Source organism: Ambystoma mexicanum, chromosome 6q (assembly GCF_040938575.1).
Source record: "Ambystoma mexicanum isolate Mex_15411 chromosome 6q, UKY_AmexF1_1, whole genome shotgun sequence".
Lineage (NCBI taxonomy): Eukaryota > Metazoa > Chordata > Amphibia > Caudata > Ambystomatidae > Ambystoma > Ambystoma mexicanum.
Window position 1 is genome coordinate 546537721 of NC_090937.1, and position 20938 is coordinate 546558658.

Consider the following 20938-nt stretch of genomic DNA (forward strand, 5'->3'; position numbering starts at 1 on the left):
TGATACCTTTTTGGCAAGAGAACATTTTGGGGACAGCACCTATATAGCAGAGGAAGGGAGCCATTCTCCCGGAGATTTAACTTTCTGTTGGATTATATTATTATTTAGTTGTAGTGTAAGGGATAGAAGTAGGTTGTGACTCTGTGAAAACCAAATTTTTAAAACATGATAGGTTATCATGAGAGTAATATATTTCATTTCTATATTCATGCATTTATGCATTCATGTTGCCTTCATCTAGAATAAGCTATGTGAGCATTGTGGTTCATGCTAAGCCATTATGGTTCCACATATGCTGAAGAGTCATGTGATTCATGCACACTTGTAATTTTTATAGTACAATATAGCTTATCTTCTAATCGCTAGAGAGAGAATGATCTGTTCTGTCTTTGTCCATTTCTGATGGCTCTTGCCATGTGCGGTAGAATTGTTTTCGGAAGCATACATAGTGTGAAATTGTTTTGATAACATTTGAGTCTTTGGCAGACAATCAGATATTTTAGGGACAAGCTTGGTTGACTGCAGAGCTGGAGGTGCAAGAGAATGTTTTAGCTGAGCAAGAGAATGCTTTGCTTAGGAATTTGCAGATGAGAATGCTGTCTTGTGTGATATTAACAACAGCTTGTTCTGTTCTTAGAAAGAGGCATGTCACCCTGACTGGTACAGTCCATGCCATAACAAATGTCTGCACGCACAAAGTATAGAAGTGTATGTAGGCAGACATGCTGTCTCCTATGAAAGGCTTACTGTGCACATATGTAGAAATGAGTGCATCACAGCACTACAATGCTAATGTATAACTGTGGGGGTTTCTGTTGAGTAGAGGCAGGCTGTTGGGAGATTCAGATGGCAGATGCATACGGCAGAGATCTGATCAGCATTAGGGGAGTCTCTCGCTCTGTCGCTCTCTGATGGGTTGGTCTGAGTCGGTGGGAGGCGGTGAAGGAGATTGCCATTAGATATCACAGGGGAGTTTCTTGAATCAGTGAGGACTCTGATGGGTGGGAGTCTGAGTGTGTTGGAGATCAGCATTTGGAAAGAGTTAGAAGGAAGAGAGCTGTCTCATTAGAAGGGTTGAAAGAGTTGTGTACGGATAGCGAAATGAAATTTTGGGCTTTTGCTATTTGCTAATGCTAGTGATGCAGTAGGGTTAAGCTCAGCTGCTCTGAGAGCACTGCTAGGTGAAGCTGGAAGGGCTGGGGCAGTTGCACTTATGCTAAAAGAGTGCTGATTTGCTTGCTTGCATATTAATTAGTACGTTTTGCCAGGCAAATCCAAGGCAATGAATGGATATGCAATTTTACTTTGAAATGAACCGATTTCCTGTGTCTTTGTGATGTCTTTGTAATTCTCTATAGTTTGTTTGTTTACACAGTAACACAGTGCACACCATTTTTGGTTTCACAACACAGGGCAGTGGAGTTTGATTTTGACTGACATTCTGACAGAACCTCTAGTATTAGTTTGAGGCAGGGAAATTCCTCTTAAAGATATGGGTAAGGTGGTTCTCCCTGGGCTTTCGAAAAGAAAGAGCACCTTTCTACTACTAGAACATCGTGCAAATGGCTTTCCATACAAGAAAAAATTGACTTAAAAACCATTTGCCTCACCTACAAAGCCCTGAACCACCAATCCCCACCATATCTCACTAACAAATGTACCCTGAAATCTTCAGCAAGAATCACCAGATCCACCAACACATCATGGTGGTGCCCAGGTACACCCTAAAAAGAACTGGTGGAACCAGCTTCCCGGTTCTAGCTTCCCAACTATGGAATATATTTCCACAGGACATCAAATCCATCCCAACCTTTCAATCATTCAGAAGTAACGTCATCATATGGCTACTTAACAAAAACTAACACTACCTTACCTCACTCTCGACATCATGGTGTACCCTACCCCCCTACAGCATACATTCTTTCCTACCACTGCTTTTAAATGTATTATTTGTACTATACCTGTGTATACTGTATAAACTGCCTAAATTGTATAAACTGTATCTTGTAACCATTTCCCTTAAGCGCCCCGATACCCCTCGGTCAGGCACGCTATATAAATAAAATAAACAAACAAACAAACCTGTAGGAGACCTGAGTATGGAATACTACCACTGTACTGCACACATGTTCAACTGAGGGTGGATTTAGTGCCCTTCATGCAATTGCTTAATGACAGGTCAGTCCTGAAAACTGATCAAATACTGGTGCACCAGGTTAAATGAACAGACACAGCCTTGCTTCTTTTGATAAACAGGGGTAGATTTTATTTATATATTTGAATTTGTAAGAACCAGTCCTTTGTATACACAAAAGAGAACACACTCTACATCCAACCGACAGACATAAATACGTAAAGGTCATCCTTCCAGTACATTAGGCATGAACTGACTACACATTTGAGGATAACATCTTTAAGGTCTTCAATTACATCACATGGGAGTAAGTGCATTTACCTTAGCTAAATAAATAAGTAATAGGCTTCAGTGTTGTCACACAGAGCATTATACATTCACCTTTCGTAAATAAATAAATAATTGACATCAAGTGCGCCACACAGGGCTCAAATACATTTCACCTTTGGTAAACAAATAAGTAATTTCCATCTGTGTTGTCACACAGAGCATAAATACATTCACCTTTGGTAAATAAAGAAGTAATTGGCATCAAATGTTTCACACAGGGCTTAAATACATTTCACCTTGGTAAATAAATTAGCAATTGGCATCAGGGTTGTCACACGGATCATAAATGCATTAATCTTTGGTAAATAAATAAGTAATTGACATCAAGTGCGCCACACAGGGCGTCAAAGCATTCACCTTTTTTCAATAAATACGCAATTGACATCAAGTGTGCCACATTGTGTGTCAATGCATTCACCTTTGGTAAAGAAATAAGTAATTGACATCAGGTGCACCACACAGGGTGTCAATGCATTCACCTTTGGTAAATAAATAAGTAACTGACATCAAGTGTGCCACACGGGGTGGAAATGCATTCACGTTTGGCAAATAAATAACTGACATCAAGTGTGCCACACGGGGCCTCAATGCTTTGACCTATGGTAAGCAAATAAGTAATTGGCATCTGTTTTGTCACACAGAGCATACATACATTCACCCTTGGTAATTAAATAAGTAATTGGCATCAAATGTGTCACACAGGGCTTAAATACATTTCACCTTGGGTAAATAAATTAGTAATTGGCATCAGGCTTTTCATACGGACCATAAATACATTCATATTTATGTAAATAAATAAATAATTGACATCAAGGGCGCCACACAGGGTGTAAATGCTTTCATCTTTGGTAAATAAATAAGTAATTGACATCAAGTGCGCCACATGGGGCGCAAATGCATTCACGTTTGGCAAATAAATAAGTAATTGGCATCAGTGTTGTCACACGGAGCATAAATACATTCACCTCTAACAGTACCAATAACCGGCAAAACACAGGCCTTTGGAAAATGTTAGAATTTCCCCTCAGCGGGTTGTGTAGCCCCTTCTGGAGATCCCCCCCCCTGTTTCATTACACAGGATCTCCTGAATAGCATCCACCACTTGTCAGCGATGACTTCGCTCAACCCCTCATGAGATATGTGATATTAACGACAGCTTGTTCTGTTCTTAGAAAGAGACATGTCACCCTGACTGGTACAGTCCATGCCATAACAAATGTCTGCATGCACGAAGTATAGAAGTGTATGTAGGCAGACATGCTGTCTCCTATGAAAGGCTTACTCTGCACATATGTAGAAATTAGTGTGTCACAGCACTACAATGCTAATGTATAACTGTGGGGGTTTCTGTTGAGTAGAGGCAGGCTGTCGGGAGATTCAGATGGCAGATGCAGAGGGCAGAGATCTGATCAGCATTAGGGGAGTCTCTCGATCTGTTACTCTCTGATGGGTTGGTGTGAGTTGGTGGGAGGCGGTGAAGGAGATCGCCATCAGAGATCAGAGGGGAGTATCTTGAATCAGTGAGGACTCTGATGGGTCGGAGTCAGAGGAGATGGAGCTAGCTTGGATAATAAGGCCTCTCCAAGTTCACTGTGACAGAATACAGCTGACTGCGGCCTTCAGTCCTGGCCGTCAAAATCCACATGTTTGCTGTGTAAGTGGCACACTCAGTAGGCAGTGCCCTTTTTCTCTCTCTTTCCCACTCCTACCTGGCTGCTACCATGCAGCGCGGTGGAAGCGGCTCAGCTCTGTCCCTCACCCTCAATGCCAGGCTTGGCACAGTAACCACCAACTTGCTCCTTCAAGTCCCGCATCCGGCACGCTCTCTTAACCCTGGGCAGGGGAGAGGTAAATGGACAGCGGGGAAGGGGGCGGCCACAGAAGACGTCTCAGGCATGAGAGAAGGCTGGGATGCCACCCATGAAGGCCCAAGAGTGTTCTTTCCTCGGATCTCCCACGCCTCTCTCTTGCCCCTCTCTCATCTCTCTCTCATCTCTCTCTCGTCCCTCCTCCCCTTGGGGCTTTATGCTCCCCAGTGACTTTCTACTTAGGTCCCCTAGCAGGGGATCTCTCACCAAATCTGAAGTGGAATCACCTCACGTCTATGGTCCCCCCCATGGGTTGGTGCATCCCATGTTTCCCTCGTGTGACTCTCTCCGCCAGTGTCACGAAGAAAGGAAACCTGTCGCCCATCAAAACGAACGGGAACCAACTAACAAAACCCACCTGGAAATGCAGGCTTTCACACAAAATAGGGCCTCCCATGACACCATGCCCAGAACGAAATGTCCTGACAACCACTATACTTTAGCACTGTTCTAATGCTGGCAGACCTCTAATATACTTTAGCACTGTTCTAATGATGGCAGATCTCTAATATACTTTAGCACTGTTCTAATCCTGGAAGATCTCTAATATATTTTTAGCATGGTTCTAATGCTGGCAGACCTCTAATATACTTTAGCACTGTTCTAATGCTTGCATACATCTAATATACTTTAGCACTGTTCTAATGCTGGCAGACCTCTAATGTGTAACTGAAAAACCTTGTGTTTACAACACAGGTTTACACTCCCCCCTTGTCCTTCCAAACCCTTGTCCCTAAAGGTTCACCGTAACCAGAGGAACAATCAACAAAATGACATTTTCCTTCTGACAATGGCACATTCCACATTGCTGAGTAAAACAGGCTGACTTATTATCAAATGAGTTGAGTCAGTACATATATTAGTTTGTGCAGAAAATCCCCTCCGGATAGCTTCAGTTTGAGACCCAGGAGTGTCGTAGCTCAGCACTTGGACAGGTTTGACTTTGGGCTGAGATTGCTGGAGCTCCTCACATGCCTCTGACTGATCCTCAGATGCTGCTCCTGGATGGTTGCCTGATGCCAGGGAACTGTCCATGACTCTGGTGTGTGTTCCTCTCGTGGTGGAGAGAAAATTTTAGTGTCCATAAAAGCTGATTCCTCTCACCTGTCCTCATGCTGTCCTGAGTTATCCTGAGTTGTATCCTCACTTTCATTCCAATAGGCTATGGTTAAGCCTTCGGAAGCTCCATCTCTTTCCTCTTCTTCTTGACTGGCTTGATTGTCTGAGAGTCTTTGAGCCACTTCTGAGTTTGAAAGCTCTCTATCTCCTGCGGGTTTCTTCTCTCTCGAGTAGGAGGTTACAGGCGGTACAGTGCTGGGGCTTGGAGGGTGTATGACCTCCCTGTGAATTGACTCTCGTTGATGATTCCTGGTGATCCTTTTACTGGGGAACAAGGAGCTTCAGTGACAGTGGGATCCATGTCCACATCATCCCCTATGGACAGGAGGTGATTTCGGTGGAGGGTCTTCACATCCCTCAGGGGGCCTTCCCGTCGCAGTCTGAACATGAGTAGTCCGGTCAATTGTCTCTCAACCAGATATGGCAGGGATTCCCAGTGGTCTACCAGCTTATTTTGTCCTCTTTTCCCCAGCCTTCGGATGATCACGGTATCTCCAGGCTGTAGCTCGTGGAAACTGACTTTTTCATCATGTCGCCTTTTGTTTTGCTGCACATTCAGTTCAGCAGTGGCCTGAGCCAGTTGGAAGGCTTGCGAGAATTGATCCTGAAGGTCTCTCACATACTTTATGTAGTTTTCTACACCTGTTCCATCAGAGGATACCCCAAAACCAAGTCTATGGGTAATCTAGTATCCCTTCCAAACATTAGCTGGTAAGTTGTGAACCCAGTGTTATCATTCTTGCTGCAGTTGTAGACGTGAACTAGAGTGGCTAAGTGTTGACTCCATTTCAGCTTCTCTTTGGCACTTAATGTTCCCAGCATCCCCAGCAAGGTGCGATTGAAAGGTTCAGCTTGGGCATCCCCTTGGTGGCGGTAGGGGGACGTCCTGGTTTTCTTTACCCCTATAATCTGCATGAGTTCCTTAATGAGCTGGGATTCAAAATCTCACCCTTGATCGGAATGAAGGCGGGCAGACCAACCATAATGCACAAAAAATTTGTCCCAGAGTACCTTAGCTATGGTGGTTGCTTTGTGATCTCAGGTGGGATATGTTTGGGCATATTGAGTAAAATGGTCTGTTACTACCAATATGTTCTGAATCCCGCTGTTGTCCATTTCAAGGTTCAGGAAGTCCACACAAACTAAGTTCATGGGTCTCGGGTAAGGCATCGGGCACAGATGCAACAATGCTCTTCTATGTCTGGGCGCAGGCACGGCCAGTAAAATCAGCTTTGTACCAGGTTCAAGGTGCTTTCGCTCCCCAGGAGTCTGCACTGGTCATGGAGGGCATGCACCACCAGTGGCCATAAGGAGTGGGGTAGTACACATCAGTGCATCTGACACCCTTGGATTTGAGTCTCCTTGTACAGTACTCCTCCCTTCATCACCAGTGATCTCCACTCTTTCCAATGTATCTGGAGATTGGGCATACCTCGGGCCTTTTTCACAATTTTCTTTGCTCCACACTACTTCACATAGTTCTAAATCTTGTATTTGTTTTTGTTGCAGGTCCGCCTGCATGTGGCTGCTCAGGGGCCCCCTTGGCCGGTTCCCCCCAGGCAGTCTATAAAACGTGCTAATTCGGTTGGCAGATCAACACCTGGTCTGTAAATGGATTTCATTGTGGCCCCAGAGCCATTTCGAGAGGGTTTGATTCCGAAACATCTGTGTGGGGTCTTCTGGACTGTGCATCAGCATCTAGGTTATTGGCCCCAGGACGATACTCCAACTGGAAATTGTACATGGAGAAGGCTGCTAACCATCGATGGCCAGTTGCATCCAATGTGGCGGATCGGAGAATGTAGGTGAGAGGTTTTTTGTCCGTCCTCATGGTGAAAATCGCTCCGTATAGCTAATCAAGCGGTTTTTCAGTCACGGACCACTTCAGTGCCAAGAACTCCAGCTTGTGGGTGGGGTAGTTCCTTTCGGAGGAACCTAGACGACAGCTGGTGAATGCAACAGGTCTGGTCTTCCCCTGTTGTCTTTGATAGAGTACAGACTCCAGCCCATTACAACTGGCATCCACATGTAGGCTATATGGCAGGTGGGGATCAGTGTACGCCAGGACAGGCTCTTCAGTAAGAGTTTTTTTTAACTGGACAAAGGCTTGTTCACACCTCTCACCTCTGCATATGCCAAAGTTCTTTTTTGACTCAATTGTGGCGTTGGACAGAGTTTCCTTCCGGGCCAGCATCTTCTATGACGCTGGGTAAACCTTGGTCAAGTCAATGAGCCACCTGGCTATGGTGGCGAATCCTGGCACAAACCTTTGGTAATAATTGCAGAAACCCAGGAAGCTTCTCATCTCTCTCAGATTTTGTGGATGGGGCCAAGTCATGAGGGCTTTTATCTTGGTGGGGTCAACCTGCACTGATCCTGCAAAACTGTCTCTTTTCTAAGGATACATTTAGCCCCTGTTGTTGAAGACGATCTAAGACCTTCAGCAATCTTTGATGATGTTCTTCCAAACGCATTCACTTCATCTAGGTAGACCAGCACCTCAAGTAAGTTCATATCACCAACCATTCCCTCCATCAGATGTTGAAACGTAGATGGCACATCTGATATCCCCTCGGGCATACAAGTGAACTGGTAAAACCCCAGTGAGCAAATGAATGCAGTCTTCTCCTTATCCTCGGTCAAGGACCTCATCCACTCGGGGGTGTTGTATTGGTCTAGCACTGTTCTGCTGTTTAGCCGGCGGTAGTCGATGCACAGCCGCACATCATGGTTCTTATTTTGGCCCACCACAATGGAGGATGCATAAGGGCTTCTCGACTCCTGGATGATACCTGCCTGCAGCAATTATTCAAGATGGCGCTGGACATCCTCTACATCAGCAGGTGCTAGTCTTTGTGATCTTTCACAGAAGGCGTGGCATTGTTCTGATGGATTTGATGTTTCACTCCCTTGGCTTCACCCAAATCCCAGTCACTAGTTGAAAACACATCAGCCTGCAGGGCCAGCGGGTCTCATAGGTGATCTTTTTCACATTCAGATAACGGAGACTCTCCAAAGTTTAACTTCCTCACATCCAAGGGTGGATGTAGGCTTCTAGTACCTGTCGCCTGTACCGCTGAGTCAGCAATGTGAAACTGTGATTTTCAGGCCTCTGGGCAGAGGCAAGGTTTTGTCTGTGATTTTGGTGATAGGGACCCTAATGTTTGTCACTCCTTGGCTAGTATCACTGATCAGCGTGAGTTGGACCATCAGGCCTCCAGTCAGTTCTTACCCTTCCGGAGCATCCATTGTTAATCTCCTGTACTGGTTCTGTCCTTGGAGTCGCACATGACTGAGCACCATTACCGTCTGACCGGTAGAATGGCAGCTTGACCGTGGTTGGCAGTGATCACATATCCTACTGGCCCTTCAGGTGGACGTGTCTTCTCCAGGCTTCTCTGGCGGTAGGCCTGTTGGCAAGCAGGGTGCATAATCAGAGACTGTGCAAATTATTGACCGGCCATCTCCAAACACATCTTGACTAGTGTGCCAAACAAAGCAGAGTTTTTGCCCATGACTAGTTGTACGTCCAGGTTCACATTCTTTGTGGTGCACAACAAGGCTAGGCTGGTCAACATTGTGTTTACAACAGCCATATCTTGACGTAAATAGATCTTCACACAGAGGTACCTCAGATACCGGCAAGCTGCACCTCCGACCGTCATCAGATTTAGCCTCTCCAGGTGTTCTAAGGGCAGTTGTGAAAAATGTTGATGATAGTAGAGTTCATATACAATGGTGACCTGGGAGCCACTGTCCAAAAATGTTGTAGTCCTTCATCCTTCCAGGTCAACTGGGATGATCATGGTGGGGCCAATGAGGCCAGCAGGAATACCTTGGGTTCGTAGTCTGTTGCATGTTGCTGGTATTATCTTCTCAAGGTTGCAGAGCTCCTGGACTAAACGGGGGTAGTCAGATGTGGGACCCTCCTGAGCATTACTTGGATACTTGGTAGATGGTACTTTAGAAGGCAGTGACCTTATGCGAGGCAGGAGATATTGGCAGTGGAGCTTACTCCTGTGCTCGAGGTTCTAGATGCTCCTCCGCTACATCCTCCTGGGCATTTCTCGACAGTGCACAAGCTGGAGTTGGTTTCAGTGCTTTAAATCGAGCCGCTACTCGGGCATAGTCTGGGTCTTGGTCACACATCCAAGTTGAGTGTTGGTCATCTCTACATCTATGGCAAAATTTCCAGGGTGCTAAGTGTGCATCAGATGTGATAAAATATTCTCGAGGTTCTTGTGCTCATTGGAATACCTGAGATTCTCTTTCAAGGGAGGAAGGAAAAGCATTTCTGCCTCGTTGTTGATAGGTAGTTGCACTGTCCTTGATTAGCATATAGCCCTGCAGTTTTCTTACCAGCTGGTGCAGCTCTTCAATCTATTTCTGCATAGATGTAGCATCGTTGGGACTTGGAACCTTGCCTTGGATAGTGTGATTCTGGACATGGATATTGCCAATTTCTTCTTCCAGGGCTATTATTGACCTTAGCAGTTCTTCATATGATGAGGTGTGTCCAATTTTTCATGCAGTCTCAGTTGTAAGAGGGTGTGTGGGAGTGAGGGGTTGTTTGGGCCCCCTCATACATTCAGCACAAGAAGAACCACTTGCTCACGCATTAGCGGGGGACGCCTCCAATGCCCTTATGCTAACATTAGCAGAGATACACTTGGCTTCCAGTTTGTGTGCCTTCGACTCCATCTTTGGACTAGGCCTCACCCCGATACTACGAAAAGGCTTCTCTCCCCTCTGCAGCACCGCACACAGTGCGCTCATGGCCCCCACCTTTTCTTCCACTGTCTGAAAGCCTCAAAAATCCCTTTCTCAAGGATGCACCAGGGATAATTGAAACAAATAGCAAAAAGTATCATCTCACCCTTCTTCTGTGATCACTGTCCTGTGTGTGAACCGGCTCCAACCATACCTTGCAGCTCATCCATCTCCACAAACCTGCTCCTACTCCCTTGCCCCTGCTGTTGGAAAATTACTGCCAATGTAACCCTGTGCTCTCTTAAGGTATTCTCTTCATGTACCAGAAGTGTGACCCTGCTGTGCAGCCCACCCCAGTGTTCACCCACTAAATCCAGACCACTGTCGCAGTATATTGTGTCCTAAAACTAACATATGTCATTATACTCACCACTCGCCTTGATGTGCTAAGAACCGCCCAGTCAACTAGGTTATCACAGAGGACAAGCCCTCTAAGCCCCGTACCCCATAAAAGTACCAATGAAAGATGATGTAATCATGTGTATGCAATTTATAGGTTTTCAAGATTTACTCAAAGGTATTCTAATGATTGTTATTTATTATATGTCTAGTTGTAGTTTCTGGACCTTGTGATGCTCACCCTCCCGCCAACTGGGCAGCCTATCCGGAGAAAGTAGCGCCTAAAGTAACATAGGTATCATCGCTCCCCATCCAATCCTGTACTAATGTAATACCCTATGTTAATGATGCCATTGATGATGCTGTTTTGCTTTATGTTTGCCAGAGCGCTCTCGAGGCAGCAGAGTTCTCTGGATGCCAACTTTATATAAACTCATAAATTTTGCAACCTGTTCTCTTAGTCTCATTCCCTGACGGGATTTGTTATATTTATCAGTTTGTATTGGTAAGTCGGAGAGTGAGCCTTAACAAGGGGCATGGCAGCTTATTTGGCCCCTCTAAGTATCTGCGTCAAACGGCAACGATTCAATTGCAAAGTCTCCACTCTTCCTCTATGGTGCGCAAGGCGTAGGAGTTGCTCAATTCTCACCAGGTAGTCAGACAGTCTCTCGCCTATTTTCAAAGAGGTGGTGTGAAATCTCATCATTAAGTCTTCCCGGGGTTCAGTAGTCCCAAATTCTCCTTCCAAGGCATTCATCACTTGCAAGGAAGTCAAATCCGGACTTAATGTCTGAAGGGACCATACCATCTGCAGTGCAGGTCCTCGCAATGCCTCGAATACTCATCTCCTCTTTTCTTGGTCGGACACTTTCCATTCCTAAAGCATGAGCCGGGTGAGGTCAGCCCACAGTTTGTAACCCTCTTCTCCTTTGTGCACAGGTTTTTCTCCTGAAAAGGGTCTTAAAAGGGTGTCGGCCCCATGCTCACTAAGCAAGGGGGATAGGGATTGTCACTCCATGGTTACTCTAACTGCTTCAGCCACCGCAGCAGAAATGACGATGTTCTGTTTGATGAGCGATGTGGTTTCTTGGCACTGAGATATTCCGGGCGAAGAGTCCAAGTTCCAGACACAGCAGGTAATCACTGGTTCCCCACCTTGGATCTCAGTGGGCAAAGTTTTACCTGAAGGAGAAACTCCACCATAACAAAGCATAGAACACTTATGACCTTGACCAGGTATTCATCCCACACTTTTCACTTTACCCATAACAGTCTCCAAATTGCCTGTCAGGGCTAACACTTCATCTGTGCTAATGTGCAAAGGGACCTTGCCTACTATAAAACAGACCTCAAGACTAAGCCCTTCAGCCTGTATTCAGTGCAACACATATTCACTCTCCATTTTTTCTTCCTTATGTTAGCAGGAAATTAACCACTACTATATAAACGAGCTCTCCTGTCTGCTAAACAGGAAAGATAACCCACAGTGCACTCTATATAGAATAATGCCCCCCTCTCCCCCTGGGATCTCAGCAGTGCCAACAAAGTAGTGTAAGGTGGTTTTCCTGTGATTTCGAAAAGAAAGGTGAGCAGCAACCTGTAGGAGACCGGAGTATGGGATACTACCACCCTACTGCACACAGTGCAACTGAGAGCATCACAGGGTGGATTTAGTGCCCTTCATGCAATGGCCTAATGACAGGTCAGCCCAGAAAACTGACCGAATACTGTTGCACTAGGTTAAATGAACAAACACAGCCTTGCTTCTTTTCATAAGCTGGCACAGCTTTTGTTTATATATTTGAATTTGTAATAACCAGTCCTTTGTATACACAAAGGATAACACACTCTACATGTAACAGACAGACATAAATATGTAAAGGTCATCCTTCCTGTACATTAGGCATGAACTGACTACACATTTGAGGATAACATAGTTAAGGTCTTCAATTGCATCACATGGGAGTAAATGCATTTACCTTATGTTAGGCGGAAACCTGTGCAGTTCCCTCTGGGACCACTGAAAAAGATTCAGGACTACAGGCGTTGGCTGTGAACCCACTTGGTAGCAGTCTGCACCACACAGATTCACGTGGTAGCTGTGGCTGAGCAGTTAGACTTCTCTCAAGGAAAGTTGAGCAGTATGTGGAGTATACAAAATAGGGCAATTCTTCACAGCAAGACAAGCAAACACGCAACGAGGCTTAGTGTAAAGATATTAAGGTATTTATTTATAACAAAATGTCTATGAAAAAAACTAAGGCAAATCACGGCAAACAAATCAAACACAATTACTCTACGGAGTAGACGATCAATCCCCCTAGCAATATCGACAACTCTAGGTTCTACTGGTACCACTTATTTTCAGACAGAGGTGTATACCTCAACCCAGATGACACTCGAATATTAGTTAGGACGGGAGAGAAAAAGATAGGCAGGTTACAAAATCAACACAGTTCGATCCTATTGGATAAAATGCAAGGCAGGAAGGCAAGAATCACAATAGATCGTAAAGTTCAGAGGCCAGGCCCACTCGGAGAGAGGCAAGGCGCGATGTCCCAAGAAGTCTCTAGTGGAGATGCATTCAAGTCTGTATTGCAAATGGTTATTGGTGGATTGAACCAGTTCAGAACAAAGATGAGAAAAGCTTGGAGGCGCCCCAACGGAACGGAGAGGATTAAGACACCTCACTCGGACCGATCGAAAGGGAAGCCAGGCGGACACGGTACCTTGTTGTGGAGGGCAGCTCCGGCGGGGGCAGTTGTTCCTGGTGGTGGATGGACGTTGGTTCTTTGCCAAGAGTAGAGATGATCTCGTCGTCGAAGAAAATGAAGTCCGGTGCACCACCAGGGAAGAGACCAGCCGCGGAGTGCTCCGTCACAAGGCACCACCTTTTGGTCGCGGTTCAGGGGTAGTGGCTATCCGGTTGCCGAGGTGCTTCTGCACGGGCAATTCGACCACCGTGTCCTGAGGCGAATAAAAAGCAAAGGGGACTGGTTGTTCCCACCAGTCAGGGGAAGAGACTTTCCGGCCGGGAGATCTCCTCTGTCGTCGGGAAGTGGTGAGTCGGTTCCGCAGGGCTCCACCAGAGGTGTCGTCGTGCAGGTCGGCTCAGCGTTACCCTCGTCGGATTGTTAGGTCCTGTGGCGACTTCTGAAGATCCAGTCCCAAAAGCCCTGCTTTTATGCAGAAAACCCCCATTCATTCAGCCTAGCTGTCAATCAACACATGCTAAGTGGTGAGCGGGAAGGCTCACCACCTGGGCCAATCACTCCAGAGTGCGACCGGAGTTGGCAAGGCAACTCGGCCCAGGGTGTCTAAACCCCCTCCCACACCCCTGTGGTAACCCAGACAGAATGGCACCACTTTGGAGGGTCTCTCTACAGAGCCCGCCAAAAGTGGAACAAAGGGCTCGACCTTTGGTTTAGGAGTCACAGAGACGAACACAGACGCCATTTTACAAACCGAGTTCTGGCAGAAAATACCACTTGATAAACCTATTTAAGATAAGTAGATCGGTGGTACGTCAGAGATTAATGAGAAAAAGTATCAATCTCCAACAATGGGACGAGTCCCACGAGGTTATGTTCGGGGACGAACATAACAAGTAGTTTCCACTGCCACCAGCCAAAACTCGACGAGGGGGGACGGGACAGTGCCCCCTCGAGTAACAGATCCAGGAGTAATCGAATTACCCCTGCTAGTACGTCCACAATAAGATGGTTTGTACTAGTTCTGTTAGTAAATTTAGGTCTAGTAAAGCCAATGGTGACTTTACATGCCCGGGGAGACAGTAGTCAGTCCCCGGGTATGGAGTCTATGGTGGGGGACCCGCTAGGGCGCCCCGTGTTACGGCACGTAGGGTGCGGTGTAACACACATAGAAAAACATATGAGACCCTATGGAGTAAAAGACCCCATAGCCCATCGAACACATTGACATTTCAAAAGGAATTACACACATACATGTCCAAGAGTGGGAGAAAAGAGTCTCACTCTTGGCAGGATGGAAAAAAACAAACTCCAGAAATCCAGCAAAGCTGCTGGGGGACTCACTAGGTTAGGAAATTCAGCCTAAACAGAGAATTCTCCCTAACACTCGCCCCCCCAGACTAAGGGACAGGAGGATTTAATCCACTCCTGGATGAATCTCATACCTCTAGTCGATGACATACATCCTAGAGAGACCATCAGCATTTTGGTGGTGACACCCTGACCTGTGCTCAATGGTGAAATCAAACCCTTGCAGGCAGATCGACCATCTCAGTAGTTTTGGGTTTTCCCCTTTCATTTGCATTAACCATCTCAAGGGTTGGTGGTCAGTCTGAATGACGAAAGTAGAACCATACAAGTACGGCCTAAACTTCTTCAGAGCCCACACGATAGCAAAGCACTCTCTTTCGATTGTTGCCCACCTTGTTTCAGGATCCTTCAGCTTGCGGCTGATGAAGAAAACGGGGTGCTCCCTACCTTTCCCATCCAGTTGACTGAGTACGGCACCTATTCCTACATTTGAAGCATCTGTCTGCACAATGAAGTGTTGGCGGTAATCAGGAGCTTGGAGTACTGGGGCTTGGCAAAGAGCCTTTTTCAGGTTTTCAAAAGCCTGATGGCACTCCTCGTTCCATTTAACCTTTTTAGGAAATATGGGCGAGGAGATGACATTCAGTGGAGAAGCTATGGTCCCATAGTTCTCTATGAAATTCCTGTAATATCCAGTGAGGCCTAGGAAGGCTCTCACCTGGGTTTGAGTAGTCGGTGTTGTCCAATTTTGCACAGCTTCAATCTTACTGAGCAAAGGCCTTATTTCTCCACCGCCTACCTCATGCCCAAGATAGACTACCTTAGTCTGTCCAATTTGGCATTTACTCACCTTTATGGTCAGATTGGCTCGTCCAAGAGCATGCAAAACATCTCTCAGGTGGGTTACATGTTCTTCCCAGGAATTGCTGAACACTGTGATGTCATCCAAGTATGCCATGCAGAAGTCCTCCATCCCATTTAGAACCTGGTTTACCATCCGTTGAAACGTAGCAGGTGCATTCTTCAGTCCGAAAGGCATTACCTTAAACTGGTATAAGCCAACGGGGGTAGAAAATGCAGTTTTCTCCTTGGCATGGTCTGTCAGGGCTATTTGCCAATAGCCTGACGTCAAGTCAAATGTGCTGAGGAACTTGGCGGCGCCAAGTTTATCCACCAACTCATCTGTTCTTGGCAAAGGGTGGGCATCAGTCTTGGTGACTACATTAAGAGCTCTATAGTCCACGCAGAATCTAAGTTCTTTAGATCCGGCCTTTGGTACTAACACAACTGGGCTAGACCATGGACTAGTAGAGGGCTCTATTACCCCGAGATCGAGCATCTTGCTGACCTCGCCTTTGATGTGGGTTCGTACGTTTTCTGACATGCGGTATCCTCTGCTTTTGACTGGCAGACAGTCACCAGTGAGTATGTTATGCTGGCCCCAAGGGGTCAAGCCTGGTGAAAGCGAGAACAGGGAGGCAAACTGATTCAACATAGATTTGCACTCTTCTTGTTGCTCGGGTGTCAGATTGGAGGAGAGATTCACTCCTTCAATTTTTTCATCTAAAGGTAGGCCTCTGAGGAGATCCGGAAGAGCTTCACTCTCTTCTTCTTCCTCGGATGACGCTAGAAGCAACGCTCCCACATCAGGTCGCTAGACATACGCTTTAAGTCGGTTGGTGTGAAAGACTGTTGGAGCCTCCTTGGGATTGCCCAAGTCCACCAGATAGTTAACCTCTCCGAGTTTACCCACTACACGGAAGGGTCCCATCCACTTATCCTGCAAGGCCCTCTGCCTTGTTGGGATCATCACGAGAACGAGCTGGTCTTGAGCGAACTCAACCATGTTAGCCTTTTGATCGTGCCAGTGCTTGACCAATGCTTGTCCAGCTTTCAAGTTATCGCTTGCTTCCGTCATCATGTGCGACATTCTCCTCCGGAGACCTATCACGTAGTCAGTCACTCTGACTGGCTTGGGGGAAGGAGCACTCTCCAACCCCTCCTTAATCAGGGCCAATGGACCTCTTACGGGATGACCATAGAGTAGTTCGAAGGGAGAGTAACCTACTCCCTCCTGAGGGACTTCTCTATAAGCAAAGAGAAGGCATGGCAGTAGAAGGTCCCATTTACGCTTAAGGGGTTCCTCTAAAGCACCTATCATGCTCTTCATGGTTCGGTTTTACCGTTCTACCAACCCATTGGTTTGTGGGTGGTAAGCTGTTGAGAACTTGTAAGTAACTCCACAGGTTTTCCACATGGCTTTCATGTAGTGGGACATAAAGTTTGACCCCCTGACAGAGATTACTTCCTTAGGAAACCTGACCCTAGTAAAAATACCAAGGAGGGCCTTAGCCACAGCCGGAGCTGTAACAGTCCTCATAGGAATTGCCTCAGGATACCTAGTAGCATGGTCTACTACAACAAGTATAAACCTGTTGCCTGAGGAGGTTGGAGGATCAAGGGGACCAACGATGTCAATCCCTACTCTCTCAAATGGGACTCCCACAACTGGGAGAGGCACTAACGGTGCCACATTCTTGGATCCAACCTTACCAGAGATCTGGCAGGTGTGGCAGCTCCTGCAGTGTTTTTCTACTTCGGCCCCATCTTTGGCCAATAAAAGTAGAGCGAGAGCCTTTCCTTAGTCTTCTTGAAACTCAAGTGACCAGCCAAAGGAATCTCTTTGGGCTAACTGCAAGAACTGTGGTCTGTTCTCTTGGGGTACTACAAGTCGTTTGTAGTCTCCAGGTGCAGACTCGGTCGGTTCACTGTAGAAGAGGCCATCTTCCCAGTGCAACCTGTATTTCCCAGGCTCTTGCCCTTCAGCCTGAGTTTCTGCCTGGTGGCAAAGACCTTCCAGAGTTGGACATTCTCTCTGTCCCTTACTGAAGTCTGCCCTGTTGGGTCCAACTTCTGCCAGTAAAGACTGCAGCTCAGGATGGTCAACAGGATCCAGATCTCCAATGAGTTCCTGGCCTTCCATTAGCTCTTCCTCAGAGTCTAATTCTACCACACAGGGTTGTACCTCCCTCTCAGCCTCGGCTGGAGGTGGAGTTACGGGTTTAACTTTGGACAACCGAGGGGAAGTCCGTGTTGGCTGCACTGGAATGCTGGCTGCGGGTTTCGGGATAGAAGTCTTAGGTTTCCCTTTCGCTTCTGATTTCTTGGAGACAGCGGCCGACAATTCCAGTGGAGCAGGAGTGATATCTTTCATCATCATCTCCTGGAGAATTCCGCGCATGGTCCTCTCTCTTGCTGGTCTGGTTAGCTCCTGTAACCGTTTACTAGGAGGTCTGGGAGTATGCGATACAACTCCGAGAGTTTTCAAATCGTTACCCAACAGTACGCGTCCTGGTACCTCACTCTGTATGCTGACAGGTATCTTCACAGTCATGTCGTTACACTGGATGAGAACTGGTAATTGGGGAAGCATCTGCACAGGCCCTCCAGCTAACTTGGTGAGGCGTTTGGGTGCCTTAGCAACATCCTCGGCCTGAAAAAACGATTTATCCACCACAGTTATGCTGGCCCCAGTGTCCCTAATGACAGGAGTCTCCTGACCATTCACCTGGACACTGTCCTTATAATACTCTTTAGTATTATCGGGGATAGAATTATATACATCTAAATTCTGTTGTTCCCACAACCCCAGAGATACTAAAGAAACGCTGGCTGAGACTCCAATGGGTTCATCAGCTAGCAGTAGAAAGTTTCCACTTGCCATTTGGACTTCCTCCTCTGGAGCGAAGGCTAAGGAGACAAGCTGGACCCCTGAAGATTTACCCTTACATCTGGGATCTCCTTTCACGTGATCAGTCGAGCCACAAACAAAGCATTTACCGAATGCTTTCTGGAATGATGGCTTGTTCTGACCTCCTTTCCGGTTTGGCACCAGAAGACACACTATTCTGCTGTGGTTTTCACGGTGGCTTACCCTTCTGGTTTTGTTTGGGGCCCTCTTTGGAATGTGAGTTATTCAAATTCTCTTTTGAGTCTTTTTTTGGCGGTTTTCCCTCATCCTTTTTCTGAGTTGCCCCAGAATCCTTATGAGTAGCCCTGTTGGCAACCCACAAGTCAGCAGCCTAAGCTAGCTCCCTGGAATCCAATTCCTTCGAATCAGCCAAGTGCTGTCTGAGCTCAGGTTAACAGGCATCATAAATAGACTCCAACATAAAAAGATTTCTCATACCCTCATAAGTGTTTACTTTGTAACCTTTAATCCATCCCTCTAAGTTTTTCAACCCTTCACTCACCCAGGTAGCCCAAGGGGTACCATCATGCTTTTTGAGGGTTCTAAACCTCTTAAGATACTGGGAAGGGGTCTTCCCAAATCTAGCTATTAAAGCTAGTTTCACACTTTCGTAATCTGTCTTATCTGCCTCCCCCAACTCCATTACCACATCAGTGGCAACAGGAGGGAGCCTAGAGAACAACCAGGGGAGCAAAGCATTCCCTGTGATGTCCTGGAGCCCATGATTGTATTCAAACAGTTTCAACCAATCCAACACATCCAATCTCGGTTCATACATACCCACTAATTCCTTCGGCATCCGGGGTCTTTTGGGACTGGAGCTCCTAGAGGAACCAGAGGAGAGAGAAGCATTTTCCATAGACAACTTTTTCATCTCTAACTCGTGATTAAGTTCTATTTCCCTGAGTCTTAACTCAGCTTGCTTCTTCTCAGCCTGGGCATTCATCCGTCTGAACTCGAGCTCTTGGTTTCGTTAAGATTGAGCCAAGAACCATCTATATTCTAGTTCGAGCTTCATTTTTTCAAGTTCAAAATAAGCAGGGTTACTTGTGGGACCTGGTATGGGCCCCGTAGGCACATTTGGTAAGGCAGGTAGAGGAGCAGGGGAGACAGTTTCGTTAGCCTCTCCGTCCTCGTCAGCCTCTTCATCGCTATTATCAGAATCACGATTCAGATCAACACCATTGCTGTTTGCTACAGTCGCTGGAGAGATTGGTTCCTCTGAACCAGTACCCAGACTGTGGTTCGCCAACAATCTCTCGATTAGTTCTAACTTCTTGCCTCTTACAGGAAGATTCTCTTGCCTACAAAGAGCTCGCAGACTCTCAGTATTTTCACTTGACAAAGACTCTTGACTGTAAGTTTCCATCGTAGACATGTTTTTTGAAAGTTGCTTTTGTGGTTAGTTATCCTACAGTGTCGAAAAGCACTCTAAACTGTATACTCGATACAACTCCCACCGCTGTACACCAGTGTTAGGCGGAAACCTGTGCAGTTCCCTCTGGGACCACTGCAAAAGATTTAGGACTACAGGCGTTGGCGGTGAACCCACTTGGTAGCAGTCTGCACCACACAGATTCACGTGGTAGCTGTGGCTGAGCAGTCAGACTTCTCTCAAGAAAAGTTGAGCAGTATGTGGAGTATACAATATAGGGCAATTCCTCACAGCAAGACAAGCAAACACGCAACGAGGCTTAGTGTAAAGATATTAAGGTATTTATTTATAACAAAATGTCTATGAAAAACACTAAGGCAAATCACGGCAAACAAATCAAACACAATTACTCTACGGAGTAGACGATCAATCCCCCTAGCAATATCGACAACTCTAGGTTCTACTGGTACCACTTATTTTCTGACAGAGGTGTATACCTCAACCCAGATGACACTCGAATATTAGTTAGGACGGGAGAGAAAAAGATAAGCAGGTTACGAAATCAACACAGTTCGATCCTATCGGATAAAATGCAAGGCAGGAAGGCAAGAATCACAATAGATCGTAAAGTTCAGAGGCCAGACCCACTCGGAGAGAGGCGAGGCGCGATGTCCCAAGAAGTGTCTAGTGGAGATGCATTCAAGTCTGTATTGCAAATGGTTATCGGTGGATTGAACCAGTTCAGAACAAAAGATGAGAAAAGCTTGGAGGTGCCCCAATGGAACGGAGAGGATTAAGACACCTCACTCGGACCGATCGAAAGGGAAGCCAGGCGGACACGGTACCTTGTTGTGGAGGGCAGCTCCGGTGGGGGCAGTTGTTCCTGGTGGTGGATGCACGTTGGTTCTTTGCCAAGAGTAGAGATGATCTTGTCGTCGAAGAAAATGAAGTCCGGTGCACCACCAGGGAAGAGACCAGCCGCGGAGTGCTCCGTCACAAGGCACCACCTTTTGGTCGCGGTTCAGGGGTAGTGGCTATCCGGTTGCCGAGGTGCTTCTGCACGGGCAATTAGACCACCGCGTCCTGAGGCAAATAAAAAGCAAAGGGGACTGGTTGTTCCCACCAGTCAGGGGAAGAGAGTCTCCGGCCGGGAGATCTCCTCTGTCGTCGGGAAGTGGTGAGTCGGTTCCGCAGGGCTCCACCGGAGGTGTCGTCGTGCAGGTCAGCTCA